The following is a 15,682-nucleotide window of genomic DNA, read 5'->3' as shown; positions in this document are numbered from 1 at the left end:
TAGGAAACATTGTTCAAACCGGTGTTTCTCAAACATTTTACACTTATGGACTGGCAAAAGTTTAATTAACGTAAGGATTAATCTAACAAATACAAAACTATGCTAAGATTTAAGTGATTATAAGTTTCTCCACTTATCTATTGATTATCTGAGTGTTGTTAAGCTTTTGTGCATGACAGGGAAAGCCAACTTCAGATCGTGTAGTAATAACCTGGTGAGAGAAATCATTGAAACCAAAAGATGGAAAGACATTCCGGTTATCGTTGATGAGACATTGTTACAAGTATACGATGGATCGGTTTATTACGGGAATATACAGACAAGAATAAGCCCAGAAACTTGCGATGCTTTCCTCCAAGCGATCGGGGTGTGGACTTATTTCCATCAAATTTTGAAACACAAATAAGTTTCAATCTTCCCAAATATTTCTAACCCTGCTGTGTTCTGGTCGCACGAATCAGTAATATGAGAGGTATTATTACCGAAGCTCCAGAAAACACAGCCATTGTTCGTATTTAATAAAAACACTTTTATACCCGCTGTGTGGTTTATTTTCCCAAATTAATAGAAGATAACTTATTACTGTTCGGCTTAATTTACAACCAAACCTCTGCAATTGATTAAGAAGGTCATGACTTTGTGTTCATGTCCTACTTTATCCGTTTGACCTTGAGAGGTTGGATGTGAGGATCAGGATCAACCAATTATACGGGGACATAACCAGTGTCGGGTTGACAATCAGACAAACTACGTCCCATGAGAGGAGGGGGGTACATCAGCACCAGGGCCCATGCACGTCTGGAGGTTTTTGGATGGCAGATACGACTCGGTATCAGAGATATATTCAATATACCTACAATAACCTGATCCTGTTCGGCCGAGTAGTTGAATATTTAAATGCGTAGGTTGTTAATCGTGTGAACAGAGTTGCGCAGTAGGGAATCCACCCTCATTACAATTGTTCATGCAAGACGTGTTTACTGGTTTAAGGCCCCATATCAGTATTAAATCCCAAAAATCAAGTTTTGAAGGCTATCAGCATTAATACCCATACTGAGTGATTTGCCTGTTTGCCCACAACAATTCCCGTGGTCGGTGATCCATGAAGATCTACTGGTATTATTCATAGAGAAAAAAAATTGATTGCAGCTGCATCGGACGAGACACAGGATCTAAGGAGCCTCCCGGAGGATCTTATGTCCTATAGCAGTGTTTCTCAAACTTTTTTTCTGTACCGGCCCCCAAACATATCTTGGTCATTTAACGACGCCTAACAGAACAGACAAAAAACACAACGAATTCATTTGTTGCTTGTCAACGATGGGTGAGGTTGGTGGAATGACAACAATTTCTCAACATAAGGTTTCATGTCGGACAAAAACAATCGTAAGTCTCCTCAATTGTCGATATCAAGTCTCCTCAATTGTTGATATCAAGTCTGCTCAATTTTCGATATCAAGACGATTAATTTTTTCATCTAAAAGAGTGGCGAATGCGCTGAACGCACGTCCCACCAAGAAAGAGCTAAGATAATTACGGAAAGGTGCTCGCGTGCCACCTGGAATGCGGTCGCATATCACTGGTGGTCAACGTACCACCGGTTGGGAAACACTGACTTTATGCTATAAGTGAAAATTGGCCATACCCTCAAGCGCCCCCCGTACGATTGCAAACGCCCCTAGTGCCCACTTTGGAAACCACTCTCGAAAACAGCCCCAGGGGCAACCAAAGCAACCTTCCCTGTGCCAATTTTGTTGCCATTGCGTAGAAAAGGGTTGGGGCCAACATTAAATTGCAAACTAGGTCAGGTTTGTGTGATTCATTTTTTCGCAAACCCAACTTACATTTTTTTGCATACAGCTTATTCAGCTAAAATAATGTTCTGCAACTAATTTTGACCTGAATGCGTAGCCAAGAGGCGGGCCTAACATACAATCACAAATTAAGGTACACTTCTGTGATTCAATTTTGGGCTATGAACACTAGAACATTTTGATGCTTTTTCAACAAACTTTTTCACAGCACCCAGCACCAAATGACTGACTGAATGAGAAGGGAAAAAATGCACTAAAACTGCACCAAACACGCTGAAAATCGCTCTGGCTACAGCACGTGACTCCCTGCTCATTTAACCCGAAAATTGACCACAATGCATCACCGGTTGCCTTGTGACGTCACTGAGTTTCTTTATGACACTTTTTTAATAGAAATACTGATATGCGGTCTTAATTTACATCACAAACACTAACTAACGGAAACTTACCAGCAATTCTACCCACGTTTTGTTACTTGGACAATCTCAACCCTCACTAACTTCATACTGTGGCCGCACAACACATGTATATACAAAAAAAGGCCCAAAGCGTATAATTATGTTATGACCCACTTCCGCACATAGCCTGAAAACATGGCCCGAACGAACAGACGCAAAACCGCTTGCGTTTCCATGTCCGTTAAGACTTTGCATGTTGTGGAGAATACAGTCAAAGAATGCGGTCTTCCTAGTTATTAGACATAAAATAGAGCCACAATACATTGAATCACCACCAACCTGGCCTATTTCCGCTCTTTGTAGAAAAAAGAAGTTTAAAACAGTACATATTATACAGACTACATCATAACTATGCATATCTATATATTGAAGTCCTGATAAACCACACAAAACTTTATGATTTTATTTATTGAATTGAAACAAAACATAGTACACAAATTCATTTATAGGTGAGCATTCACAAGATCCATCTGCTTTCAATAGGTCCATGTACATAATACTGTGTACCATGATCAAGCTCGCAAGTAAAGTTTCAATTACTGACCATCTTCATATGTCTGCATGAGCTTTAAATGTTCACTGGATTAACAACCTAATGCATTGTTTACAACACATTTGTATGTGATAACAAGTCATCAAAATGTATGTGCTAACAAGGGAAGCATATGGCGATCCTTGTAGAGTGGGAAGTTAACCCCTCCTTTAAATACAACTTGAATTCTAAACTTCCAGGCCTGTAGCTGCATGACAACCCTACATCCATAAATTGACAAAAATAATTAAATTGCAAATAATTAGTCATAAATAATGAAGCTGTGTCCTTTCTAATTTCATCAGCAACCTGCTGTATAGTGCGTTACCACAATCAGGCTCATCGCATTTTTGCAAGGTGGCTAATCACATTTTTGTCTCCCTGCATGGATATTATATTTATCAAATTGTTACTACTCAGGTTAACAACACTAATACCATTCGTAGACCTACACACCTGCGCAGTTACAATGTCAACAAAACCGAAATCCTTCGGGCCGAGTATACTCCGCCTCAACTTCGTCAGGCAACCCCTTCTGGACCGCCCGACCAATCGGCAGTTGAGGCGCAGTGAAGCGCCTCGTTTTAATACGTCACTTCCGTTTTTATGGCCTTTGGGCAGAATACTGCGCCTGAAAAGCGGCCATGGAAACGTAATAATTATTGTAATCAAGTTGTGATTTCCAGTAAAACGACATGGGGAAAAAAAAACTAATTTTCGGTTTAGGTCAATTCCCGATCGGACAATCAACAGAAAAACCTGCCGACCTGGTGGCAGGTAAAAAAATTGTAGCCTATAGAAGCAGCCACTTTATAGTTGTGCTATAAACCATGAAATTTGGGCAATAAAGTCATATAGGTTAGGCAACTAAACTAACTGCTTAAATCAAGTTAAAATAATTATAGGCATTTCTTTGGCAAATAACAAATAAGCTTAATTTAAACACAAGTATTTCTTTCGCAAATAATAAATAAAGCTAAAGTAAACATAACTACTTTTAGTTATTCGGAAAACAAAGTCATCCTAAACATAAACAACATATTTTCCTAATCAAGCTATATAAATAACTGACGTAATCGACCAAATCGGCCAACTTCAAGTTGCATTCAAGTTGCGCAACAACTCCAAATAAGGCATCAATACGTGTGGCCAACCGCAGGCTATATAAGCAGAGCGACTAGCGCCTGCCAAATCAGTGTGTTTTAACTGTTGCTGTGTAAGGGTCTTGGCTGTTGGTTCTGCTTTAGTACTGTCCATGTTTTGAAGAAACTTCTGTGCTGTAAATAGTACTGGAATATCGACATTAAATGGATTTATGAACAACTTTGGACTGGTTTGAAGCTTGGTTGATGTATGTGTTTTGTCGGGAGTTAGACTATTTAGAAGACGCACAGACTTGTGTAAAGGAGTTCTTTAACTCCAACAGTAAACCTTAAGATAGACAAGGCAAGTTGTCCACGAGGCCGAGTTGCCATCGAGACTCAGTCGGATCCTTTGGATGCGAGGCCCGAAACGCAGTCGTATCCCACGGTAGCTCAGCGGGGACGTACCCCGACAATACATCAATTTAATTCGTTTCCCATCGGTTTGTTTCTACTTTTTCACAGGTTTCTACACTTGGTTTGGGGTTGTGTAGATTTTCACTAGGACTCAGCGTTATGTTTTGTTTCGTTGTAATTCCCCATCTCACAAATTAAATCCTAAATAGAGTGTTTAAGGAGTTCCACATTTATCACCTGGTGGCAGTTTTGCTAGGTTACCAAACTTGATGGAACTTGTGACTCATGAAGGAGGGCTACTGTGACTCAATACAAAAAAAATGATGACAGCTGCATGAAGACAACACACAGTCGAAACTCAACCAATTTCGGGGTTTAATTGTGAATTTGAGGCGAAATCTTTCGGGCGAGATGAAATTTCGTTACGTCATTATCGCATTAACCTATGTCGGTATTCTACATCACGTGACTTGTCTTGCAAATAAAAATTATCAGACTATTGTGTTTTTGGTAATGGAGCTGAATTTATTAACATGGAACTGTTTTGCGTCAGTTATATCTTCAAAAACAAACTTTACAAAGTTTTAATGCGAAAATCACTTATTCCCTTGCCAAGTGATCTGGAACATCAATAAGTTTGAAGAGGATTTAGAGAACATTCCTGCTTAGAGGATCTTGATTCTCATTAGCTATAAATGAACCCCACTCTGCAGCTCACTTCCATGGTCGGGTGGATTCAAAACTCATCCCTGGAAAAAAAGCTGGAATTGCAATACAATCATCTCATGTAGATTAAAGGCTGTGTTCATTTCTGTGTTTTTGCAAACTGGTTGTTTGAAGTTTTACTGCCAGGCAATGTCCCAATATCATGTGGTTGCTAGGCGACACATTTACTGTGGTAGTTTCTCCCCAAAATGACAGAGAAATTCAATTCCCAAGCACTACATGACCAGGTTTAGATTAATTGTTACAAACTTGGTGGCAGCTGAATTATTATAAACCAATAACCACAATTTTATAACATTCTACATGGCAGAGGTGGGCTTTTACAAAATAACAAATAAGTTTACATTTGATTCCTTTAAAACAGCTTCAAATTTGTAAAGTGTTTGTTGATTACAATCATTGCTAGCGTTATCACCGCATGTCTCGTCCATAGATAATTTATCACCTGGAACATCGGCATTGAAAATTGGATTAAGCTTTTGTTTGCTTTGGACAACGCAAACATGGGACGGTTCGGATTTCTGCAATTTCGCACAAGCGTGGGATCGGTGACGATAATAACACTTGTGGCGTTTTACGAACCCTCGGCTCTCGGCTTTCCGTCGGAATTAATTTCTTTCGTCGAGTGTCAACAAGTATATCAAAGTGATCAAGAAAATCTGCACCAAGAATTGGCTTCTCAATATCGCAAACCAAAAATGTCCACCGCAAGCTTCGCTTTAAACCAAAGTCAACCGATAAAGACACATCACCAAAAGACTTAAATGTGACTCCAGATGCACCAAATAATCTACCTGATTGTGGTTGAGACAAACGTGGAGAAAACCAACATGGAATGATACTGACGTCACTTCCAGAATTAACAAGGAATTGCAATCGATTAATCCTGTCCAGTACGGTGAAAGTTTTGTTGCTAATAAAACGATTTTGACCCTGCCGACTCATCACCTTCTACCTCGTTCATTAAATACAGGACACAACCAGGCTGGCATGATCTAGACGCACTGCCGTAGGTCGGATGGTAGTAACACAACTTTGCTGGTGCCATTCCATGAAACCCCGAAGCATTTGGTTGATTAAAGCGGGTTCTTCTCTGAAAACTACTTGATGGCTGGTTATTCTGTGGTCTAGAGTACGAATTGCTTTGAACGTAATTCCTGCGTCTGGGAAAACTCTGTTGTTGAGAGTTGTTTTCCTGCCTATCTGATGCTTGTGAAGCATTCAGAAAACTGGCCGTTTGAAGAGTTTTAATCGTCTGAATATCCTTTGTTAGTTTCATCAAACGTTTGTCAAAACTGTAGTTAACAATCGTTTGCGAATTAACAATAGAAGGCCACGACAATGGAACGGCATCAGACACGGATGCCGCAGATGAATTTTGCATAAACAAATCAGGCGAATTAATCACCATCATGCTATCTGTTTTCTCAGCTAATTCGTCTAAACTCAAGTGCATACTGGCGGAAAGAATTAACCGTATTTTTTTCGGTAGTCGATCCAACAGTAACTTTTTAAGCAAAGCGGTGGAAGACGCACTTAATTCCCCATAATTCGTCTCACTTAAAAGTTCATTGGGGCGCTTGTTGTCGGAACAAGAGGAATTCAGCAATTTCGTCAACCGAACCTGTTCCTGAGATAAAATTTAAGTAAGCTCTGTTTCAATGCTGTGAACGGAAACGATCATCTCTATTTCAAATCAAATGACCGACTCGTGCAATCTGCTCGTCACCCAAATGCGGAATGACAAAACGTTCAAACTCGCTATCTATCCCATACGCTTGAAACAACGTTTCCACAGTAGCAAACCAAATCGCGCAACGATCGGGCCAAAACTTGGGAATGCCTATCTTGCTCAACCACCTTCCTTTCTGCGATTCATTCCTCTCTTCGAAAGATTTTCTTGATGCCGAATCAACAAAACCAACGCGACTGGGCAACTCACAGTGCTGTACGTCACTTAAAGGCGTGGCGGACGAACTCGACCTGGTCTCACAAACAGGTGGCACCACGCTTGGCCGTGGTTCTGTCCAATGAATAGCCGAAGGGTCCTAACCGACGTTATTTAACTCACTGATAATATCATCTAAATTGCTTTTCTGTTGTTGCGACCTTTCACCTCCAAAAACGTTAGGCGTGGAAGTGAGTTTAGTTTTGTGCTTTGCAAATGGAAGAATATTACTCATAAAAGCCGTCTTCCGTAGCAACTCAAAACAGAACGAAACTCCGTTTCAACAAGAAAAACTAAACGTTCACAAAAAAAACAATGCTCAAATCAGAAGGATTTTTCGATTCAATCACAAGCGCAGGTCAACAAAATGAAGCGTTCGATTACTTGCCTTAATATTATTAATGCGTTATCTGACACAAAAGAAATCCAATGCTAGTAAAGCGACAAAAACCGAACCTTCATATACTAACAGTCTGACTCCAAATAAAGCGCAACAAAATATGTACGAAATTTTTCTCTGTTTCTCACCAGTTTAAATATATGTAGATCTGTTGACAGTATATTTGCCGGTTAACCTTTTTCACAGAATACAATACGTCTCACCGATTAATTCAATTCATTTTATTTTCGTCAGCGAAAAATCACAATTTGCGGTGGACGATTTAAACATAGATGGTGACGAGGAACCGGTGGAACCATTCTTGGTTATAGGGCCGGCCCTATGCAAGGTACAGGCGTTGCATAAAGAAAAACACTAAGCGGAAATTAGAAAAAGGAAACTTTGCATTTTTTTGTTTAACTATTTTTTTTATTTTGTGTGTTTCGTAACAACAAATGAACATATATATCTCAACATATCATGATTGAGAATGTGATGGCTTATAAAGGACGAAGGTGTAAAAGAAAAAGAATTATTAGACGTTCCAAGCAATGGTTGTTATCGGCGGTGCAGGTACGAGTTCCGTGATTGCAAAACAAAAGGGGAGTGAAAGGGACGAGAAAACGATACACAATGCATGCAACGGGGTTTGGCGACAGTCTGAAGGTTTGAATAAATTGGCGGTGACTTTACACAACATGCGGTTACTACAAGGAATTATTAACGACCAACACGAGACGCTACAGTATGTAGGGATTTGTCGGTGATCTTACGGAAGCCAGAATAAGTCAAGATTTTCTTATATGTGTTGAGCTCCGCCCACGCCCCGAAGTTGTCATGGTAACAGGATGTTTGAACCTTCAGCGCACCCTGGTGGATGAAAGATATACGACATTATTAAAAGTAAAATGTAAAACATTACTTAGGAAAGTGCAGTCAGTAACAACTGTAGAAAAACTCAACTGATTATCAACACTTATAACAAGCAGAATTCCAATAAAGTAAAATGCACAATTAATTATGGAAAGTAAATATTTCATTTGTTTCCATGCAACAAGACACAACTACTTGCGTTACAACATACAAAGCACATCGAGTAAATGCTACTTTATAATGATTAAGTGGGCTTGTAATTGTGACAACATAACAGTATTCACACTTAGGTAAATACTACACATATTATTGAAGCAAAAGTGGTGATTGGTTGCAGTGTTATGTGAATTCATTGGTTGGGATTTACACAAGAATGCTTTACGACATATATGGCGATGACCCTGGAGGGCTCTTTATGCAATTATTCAGCAACAAACTTTTGCATTATTTTCTGGAGGAGAGATGGGCCTTGCAATAAACCACAATAGATAGAATAATTCAACCATAAATTTTCCTGCAAAATCCATTTGGATTTTTTGTTGTTCTTTTCACCACAATAATGTCTACACTGGGGGATGAGAAAGCACCTGTTCTTTCACAAACAACTGGGCCCTTAAATGATTCAGTTTCCTGCAAATATAGCCTGAAGTTTCAGACTTTTTAGTTTAATGTTCTACAACACCCAGCACCAAGTAGCTACCGGATTTAGACGACCAAAACTTTAAACTAGCTCATATTCACCCTGACAATGGTACATGCATATGTGCTTACTCAAGTGTAAAATTGATTCCTATGCTACACCGATTGCTTTGTTACATCATCATTATATTGTGACAGAGGACCACTAGGTGGACATTTCCCTCCTGCGAAACTAATTTAATAGAAATACAAATATGCAGTCATAAATAGTTGGCTTACCAACCTGAATCTCAATTGCCCCATGCTGCAACATACTAGGAACTACTGTACTGGTAAACTAGTGCAGCACATACAGGAAATACATTGTGGGTTGCAGCAGTTTCAGCAGTGTGAGTACTGGAATCCTTTTGTATGAAGTATCACCCGCCGGCAATGGACCACTTCTTTCTGTGGCAATAAATACAGTAATTAATTGACAAAATAATTTCTTTGTGATTGGTAGCAAGATTAAGTAGCATTTAATTCAAATGTAAAAAAAAATTTTCATCAGTAGGGGGCAATAAGTGATTGGAGCTGCTTTAAACCCTCCTAAGAAATTTAAAATATACACATTTCAGTGCAAATTTTACATATATTTTCTGTTTAGTAAATAAGAAATTTCCCCTTCAATAGTAGGGCACCCGGCCAAAATCCCAATCGGCCTATGCCGCACAGTACATGTGACATTCACCTATCACAATGTGAAGTTTCACACCTGGTTGATCATCGATCACAGAGTTATGGCTGTTTTACCAACACCACCTAAACAACAGAAAATGGCCTTATCAGCAGGGCTACAAGCAGTACAGCTAATAGGCAGAAAATGATGCCACCAACCTCAAGTGGTTCACATAAATTACACCGAAACATCATGCACCAGTCATGGCAACACCCATTTGTATGCACACATGCTCAATGACACAACAAAAGTTTCAATTAATCAATATTCAAGGCTAATTAGTCACATGCATTATGGTAAGAAATCATTGCTATCTCCAAAGCATGAAAATGACATGGAAAAAGTGCTGTTAAGTGGCCTACAAGACCTTGCAAAGTGTTTTGTATTGAAATTTAATGGCCAAACACAATTAGGAACTACTGTACTGGTAAACAAGTGCAGCACATACAGGAAATACATTGTTGGATGCGGCAGTTTCAGCAGTGTGATTATTGGAATCTTTTCGTATGAAGTATCACCCACCGGCAATGGACCACTTCTTTCTGTGGCAATAAATACAGTAATTAGTTTACAAATAATTTTATTTGATTGGTTATGACCAAACAAGATTAAATGGCCATTAATTCGAGATTTTGCAAACTTGCCATGATGAATGAAGAACACATTACAAACACCATGGATGGTATTCCCCATCCCTGATCAAGATTGATCCACGATCCTGGATCAACCGATCCGAGATCAAGGATTGGATCAATTTGGTATTCAGAAACCCCGATCAACCATAATTTTGATCGGGGGTTTCGTGATACAACATTCGCTGTAGCGAAAAATATCACAAATTTTTATCATATTTTTAACGGTTCAGTGATTATGCAGACAACAAACTGCGCAAGTTCAACGGGAAGTAGGGTTACTGGTCTCGGGAGTGATTTGTTTTGACAGAGGTAGTTTTTTTACGTAGGCTGGGTTGTGGTGTGAGTTTTTGCTGGAAGATGAAACATAAGGGAAGCAAGTAAGTACGAAGTATGAGTGTTTTGGTCGGTAAATGTTGCTGTCCTTTGTTAACCATTTACTTTTGCATTATAAATGCTTAATTGCTTAGAGTTTTATGTAACTGGCATATGTTTCGACATTTAAATAGTGCAATAAAAAAACGTTCTTTGCAAGAAAATACGAAATTTTTATTGTGACTTCGACAAACTTCTGTTTTTTGCAGGTCCAACTAATTTTTATTTGCAAAGTTGTTTGGAAACTATTCTTACATTCAAGGTCACTTTCATCAGAGCAACTAGTCTAATATTTCAAGGCCAAGTGCAAGTTCCCAAAATAATAGTTGTGATAATTTTGTTTTTACCTGTTAATCATTGCGATGAATAAACTAAAACAAGCAAACAATGTAATTTCTCTTGTTAGTGATCAGTTATCTGTCATAAGTGTTTGATTTAAACTTATTTATTATTATTTTTGTACAACGTTAAACATGGTAAGTAGCAACACCAAACTAATTTTGCTTGTACTATTTAAATTTACACATTACATGCAAAATTCAATACTTGCCATGAAAAACGTGTTCGCTCATCAGCAGAACAGCTGGCCAAGTCACGTAATTACTTTTCTTTAGCCATTAATCAAGAAATGGCAATATTGATTGTCAGCGCAACAAGCAACAATACATGATTTGCACCAACGCCAATGCGCATGCGCGAGAATCGGGGTCATAGGTTAAGTTGTGCTACGCGCGTTTTTCTGTGTAGAAAATGTTTGGTCTTGGTTGGTAAATGTCAAAAATAACAACAGTTCTGGGATGTTTTTAATTTTTTTGTAGCAAAATGGAAAACAAAGACCCTTAGTATGGCATAGGCGTTGCAAACGTGGACAGTTGGGAGTTTGCGGGAACATTGTAAGCTGTTTGGTTTGCAAACCAATAACAAAACAAAGTCGAAACACGTTTCTTTGGTCTTTTCCGCAGATGTTATGGGTGTGCAGTAAAGAATTAAGTTGTTAACATCACAAAAAGAAGTAGCCTACATAAGTATATGACGTTTTTCTGAAAAAGAGCAACTGCTTGACCCATGTGATGGCATTGCAAAGGACAATCTGCTTTGTCTAAATGAGAACGATGTTGATTTACATGGACAAAAAGCTCCCAAATGTCAACCTATAAGCAGAGCATTTTAATACCTGGAGTCTCATTATATTAAACCTTTGAAATGCTGCCTACTGCAGAAGTACTGATTTTTCACATCCAAGTGTACACCATCCCAAAAGATTCTCCTTGTGTTAGACCATCTGGAGAAATTTTGCGGGCATACTGCACCTGTACAGGTAAGTTATTTGGGTAGTCCTATTAATTGTGAAGTAGCCTAAAATAGGAAATCACTCTGCCTTGAAACCATTTTTTTTTTAGAATAAATCAGAACTGCAATCACATTGCAGCATCGAGCTGAAGCTACAGCGACTAAATTTAATAAGAAATCATACACTTCTCTTCTCTTTCAGAGGAATGTATCAAACTTAAAATTTATGGGTTCATTGAAAGCTTAAGAAATAGAGGTCCCCCATTTGTTGTTCATGGTCCCGCATTTGATGTTCATGGTCCCCCATTGGTTGTTCATAGTCCCCCATTTGTTGTTCAAAGATTCCCATTTGTTGTTCATGGTCCCCCATTTGTTGTTCAAAGATTCCCATTTGTTGTTCATGTTCCCCCATTTGTTGTCCATGGTCCCCCATTTGTTGTTCATGGTCCCCCATTTGTTGTTCATGGTCCCCCATTTGTTGTTCATGGTCCCCCATTTGTTGTTCATGGTCCCCCATTCGTTGTTCATGGTCCCGCATTTGATGTTCATGGTCCCCCATTTGTTGTTCATGGTCCCCCATTTGTTGTCCAAAGATTCCCATTTGTTGTTCATGGTCCCCCATTTGTTGTCCAAAGATTCCCATTTGTTGTTCATGGTCCCCCATTTGTTGTTTATGGTCCCCCATTTGTTGTTCATGGTCCCCTATTTGTTGTTCATAGTCCCCCAATTGTTGTTCAAAGATTGCCATTTGTTGTTCATGGTCCCCCATTTGTTGTTTATGGTCCCCCCTTTGTTGTTCATGGTCCCCTATTTGTTGTTCATAGTCCCCCATTTGTTGTTCAAAGATTCCCATTTGTTGTTCATAGTCCCGCATTTGTTGTTCATGGGCCCCCATTTGTTGTCCAAAGATTCCCATTTGTTGTTCATGGTCCCCATTTGTTGTTCAAAGATTCCCATTTGTTGTTCATGTTCCCCCATTTGTTGATCTTAGTCCCCCATTTGTTGTTCATGGTCCCCTATTTGTTGTTCATAGTCCCCCAATTGTTGTTCATAGTCCCCCATTTGTTGTTCAAAGATTCCTATTTGTTGTTCATAGTCCCCCATTTGTTGTTCATGGTCCCCCATTTGTTGTTTATGGTCCCCCCTTTGTTGTTCATGGTCCCCTATTTGTTGTTCATAGTCCCCCATTTGTTGTTCATGGTCCCGCATTTGATGTTCATGGTCCCCCATTGGTTGTTCATGGTCCCCCATTGGTTGTTCATAGTCCCCCATTTGTTGTTCAAAGATTCCCATTTGTTGTTCATGGTGCCCCATTTGTTGTCCAAAGATTCCCATTTGTTGTTCATGGTCCCCCATTTGTTGTTCAAAGATTCCCATTTGTTGTTCATGTTCCCCCATTTGTTGTTCATGGTCCCCCATTTGTTGTTCATAGTCCCCTATTTGTTGTTCATAGTCCCCCAATTGTTGTTCAAAGATTCCCATTTGTTGTTCATGGTCCCCCATTTGTTGTCCAAAGATTCCCATTTGTTGTTCATGGTCCCCCATTTGTTGTTCATGGTCCCGCATTTGATGTTCATGGTCCCCCATTGGTTGTTCATAGTCCCCCATTTGTTGTTCAAAGATTCCCATTTGTTGTTCATGGTCCCCCATTTGTTGTTCAAAGATTCCCATTTGTTGTTCATGTTCCCCCATTTGTTGTTCATGGTCCCCCATTTGTTGTCCATGGTCCCCCATTTGTTGTTCATGGTCCCCCATTCGTTGTTCATGGTCCCCCATTCGTTGTTCATGGTCCCGCATTTGATGTTCATGGTCCCCCATTTGTTGTTCATGGTCCCCCATTTGTTGTCCAAAGATTCCCATTTGTTGTTCATGGTCCCCCATTTGTTGTCCAAAGATTCCCATTTGTTGTTCATGGTCCCCCATTTGTTGTTTATGGTCCCCCATTTGTTGTTCATGGTCCCCTATTTGTTGTTCATAGTCCCCCAATTGTTGTTCAAAGATTGCCATTTGTTGTTCATGGTCCCCCATTTGTTGTTTATGGTCCCCCCTTTGTTGTTCATGGTCCCCTATTTGTTGTTCATAGTCCCCCATTTGTTGTTCAAAGATTCCCATTTGTTGTTCATAGTCCCGCATTTGTTGTTCATGGGCCCCCATTTGTTGTCCAAAGATTCCCATTTGTTGTTCATGGTCCCCATTTGTTGTTCAAAGATTCCCATTTGTTGTTCATGTTCCCCCATTTGTTGATCTTAGTCCCCCATTTGTTGTTCATGGTCCCCTATTTGTTGTTCATAGTCCCCCATTTGTTGTTCATAGTCCCCCATTTGTTGTTCAAAGATTCCCATTTGTTGTTCATGGTCCCCTATTTGTTGTTCATAGTCCCCCATTTGTTGTTTATGGTCCCCCATTTGTTGTATATGGTCCCCTATTTGTTGTTCATAGTCCCCCATTTGTTGTTCATGGTCCCCCATTTGTTGTTTATGGTCCCCCCTTTGTTGTTCATGGTCCCCTATTTGTTGTTCATAGTCCCCCATTTGTTGTTCATGGGCCCCCATTTGTTGTTCAAAGATTCCCATTTGTTGTTCATGGTCCCCCATTTGATGTTCATGGGCCCCCATTTGTTGTTCAAAGATTCCCATATGTTGTTCACGGTCCCCCATTTGTTGTTCATAGTCCCCCATTTGTTGTTCATGGTCCCCCATTTGTGTGTTCATGGTCCCCTATTTGTTGTTCATAGTCCCCCATTTGTTGTTCAAAGATTCCCATTTGTTGTTCATGGTCCCCCATTTGTTGTTCATATTCCCCCATTTGTTGTTCATGGTCCCCTATTTGTTCTTCATAATCCCCCATTTGTTGTTCAAAGATTCCCATTTGTTGTTCATGGTCCCCCATTTGTTGTTCATGGTCCCCCATTTGTTGTTCATAGTCCCCCATTTGTTGTTCATGGTCCCCTATTTGTTGTTCATGGTCCCCCATTTGTTGTTCAAAGATTCCCATTTGTTGTTCATGGTCCCACATTTGTTGTTTATGGTCCCCCCTTTGTTGTTCATGGTCCCCCCTTTGTTGTTCATGGTCCCCCATTTGTTGTTCATGTTCCCCCATTTGTTGTTCATAGTCCCCCATTTGTTCTTCATAGTCCCCCATTTGTTGTTCAAAGATTCCCATTTGTTGTTCATGGTCCCCCATTTGTTGTTCAGAGTCCCCCATTTGTTGTTCAAAGATTCCCATTTGTTGTTCATGGTCCCCCATTTGTTGTTTATGGTCCCCCCCTTTGTTGTTCATGGTCCCCTATTTGTTGTTTATGGTCCCCCATTTGTTGTTCACGGTCCCCCATTTGTTGTTCATAGTCCCCCATTTGTTGTTCATAGTCCCCCATTTGTTGTTCAAAGATTCCCATTTGTTGTTCATGGTCCCCCATTTGTTGTTCATGGTCCCCTATTTGTTCTTCATAGTCCCCCATTTGTTGTTCAAAGATTCCCATTTGTTGTTTATGGTCCCCCATTTGTTGTTCATGGTCCCCTATTTGTTGTTCATAGTCCCCCATTTGTTGTTCATAGTCCCCCATTTGTTGTTCAAAGATTCCCATTTGTTGTTCATAGTCCCCCATTTGTTGTTCATGGGCCCCCATTTGTTGTCCAAAGATTCCCATTTGTTGTTCATGGACCCCATTTGTTGTTCATAGTCCCCCATTTGTTGTTCATGGTCCCCTATTTGTTGTTCAAAGATTCCCATTTGTTGTTTATGGTCCCCCCTTTGTTGTTCATGGCCCCCATGTGTTGTTCATAGTCCCCCATTTGTTGTT

At 39.8% G+C, this 15,682-nt stretch overlaps 2 protein-coding genes across 7 annotated transcripts in view; both read right to left on the bottom strand.

Annotated features, from left to right (window-relative positions):
* The window catches only part of LOC145909739 (uncharacterized), a 136,678-nt gene that overhangs the window by 35,315 nt on the left and 85,681 nt on the right, over positions 1-15,682 (bottom strand). The window lies entirely within an intron of this gene.
* LOC145909283 (uncharacterized) overlaps positions 7,855-15,682 on the bottom strand; it is a 59,330-nt gene continuing 51,502 nt past the window's right edge. For 3 of the 6 annotated variants that reach the window (XM_082996646.1, XM_082996651.1, XM_082996650.1), the window contains 3 exons: positions 9,498-9,669; positions 9,152-9,311; positions 7,855-8,226 (listed from right to left, as the gene is read on the bottom strand). The gene's annotated coding sequence lies outside the window, so the exon portion shown is untranslated. Of the gene's footprint in view, positions 8,227-9,151; positions 9,316-9,497; positions 9,670-10,034; positions 10,129-15,682 lie in introns of those variants that run through there. The other 3 variants (XR_014403131.1, XM_082996647.1, XM_082996649.1) reach the window with 3 other exon arrangements.

Source organism: Ascidia mentula, chromosome 7 (assembly GCF_947561715.1).
Source record: "Ascidia mentula chromosome 7, kaAscMent1.1, whole genome shotgun sequence".
Lineage (NCBI taxonomy): Eukaryota > Metazoa > Chordata > Ascidiacea > Phlebobranchia > Ascidiidae > Ascidia > Ascidia mentula.
The sequence above is the reverse complement of the archived record's forward strand: the minus strand, read 5'-3'. Positions and strand labels throughout refer to the sequence as shown.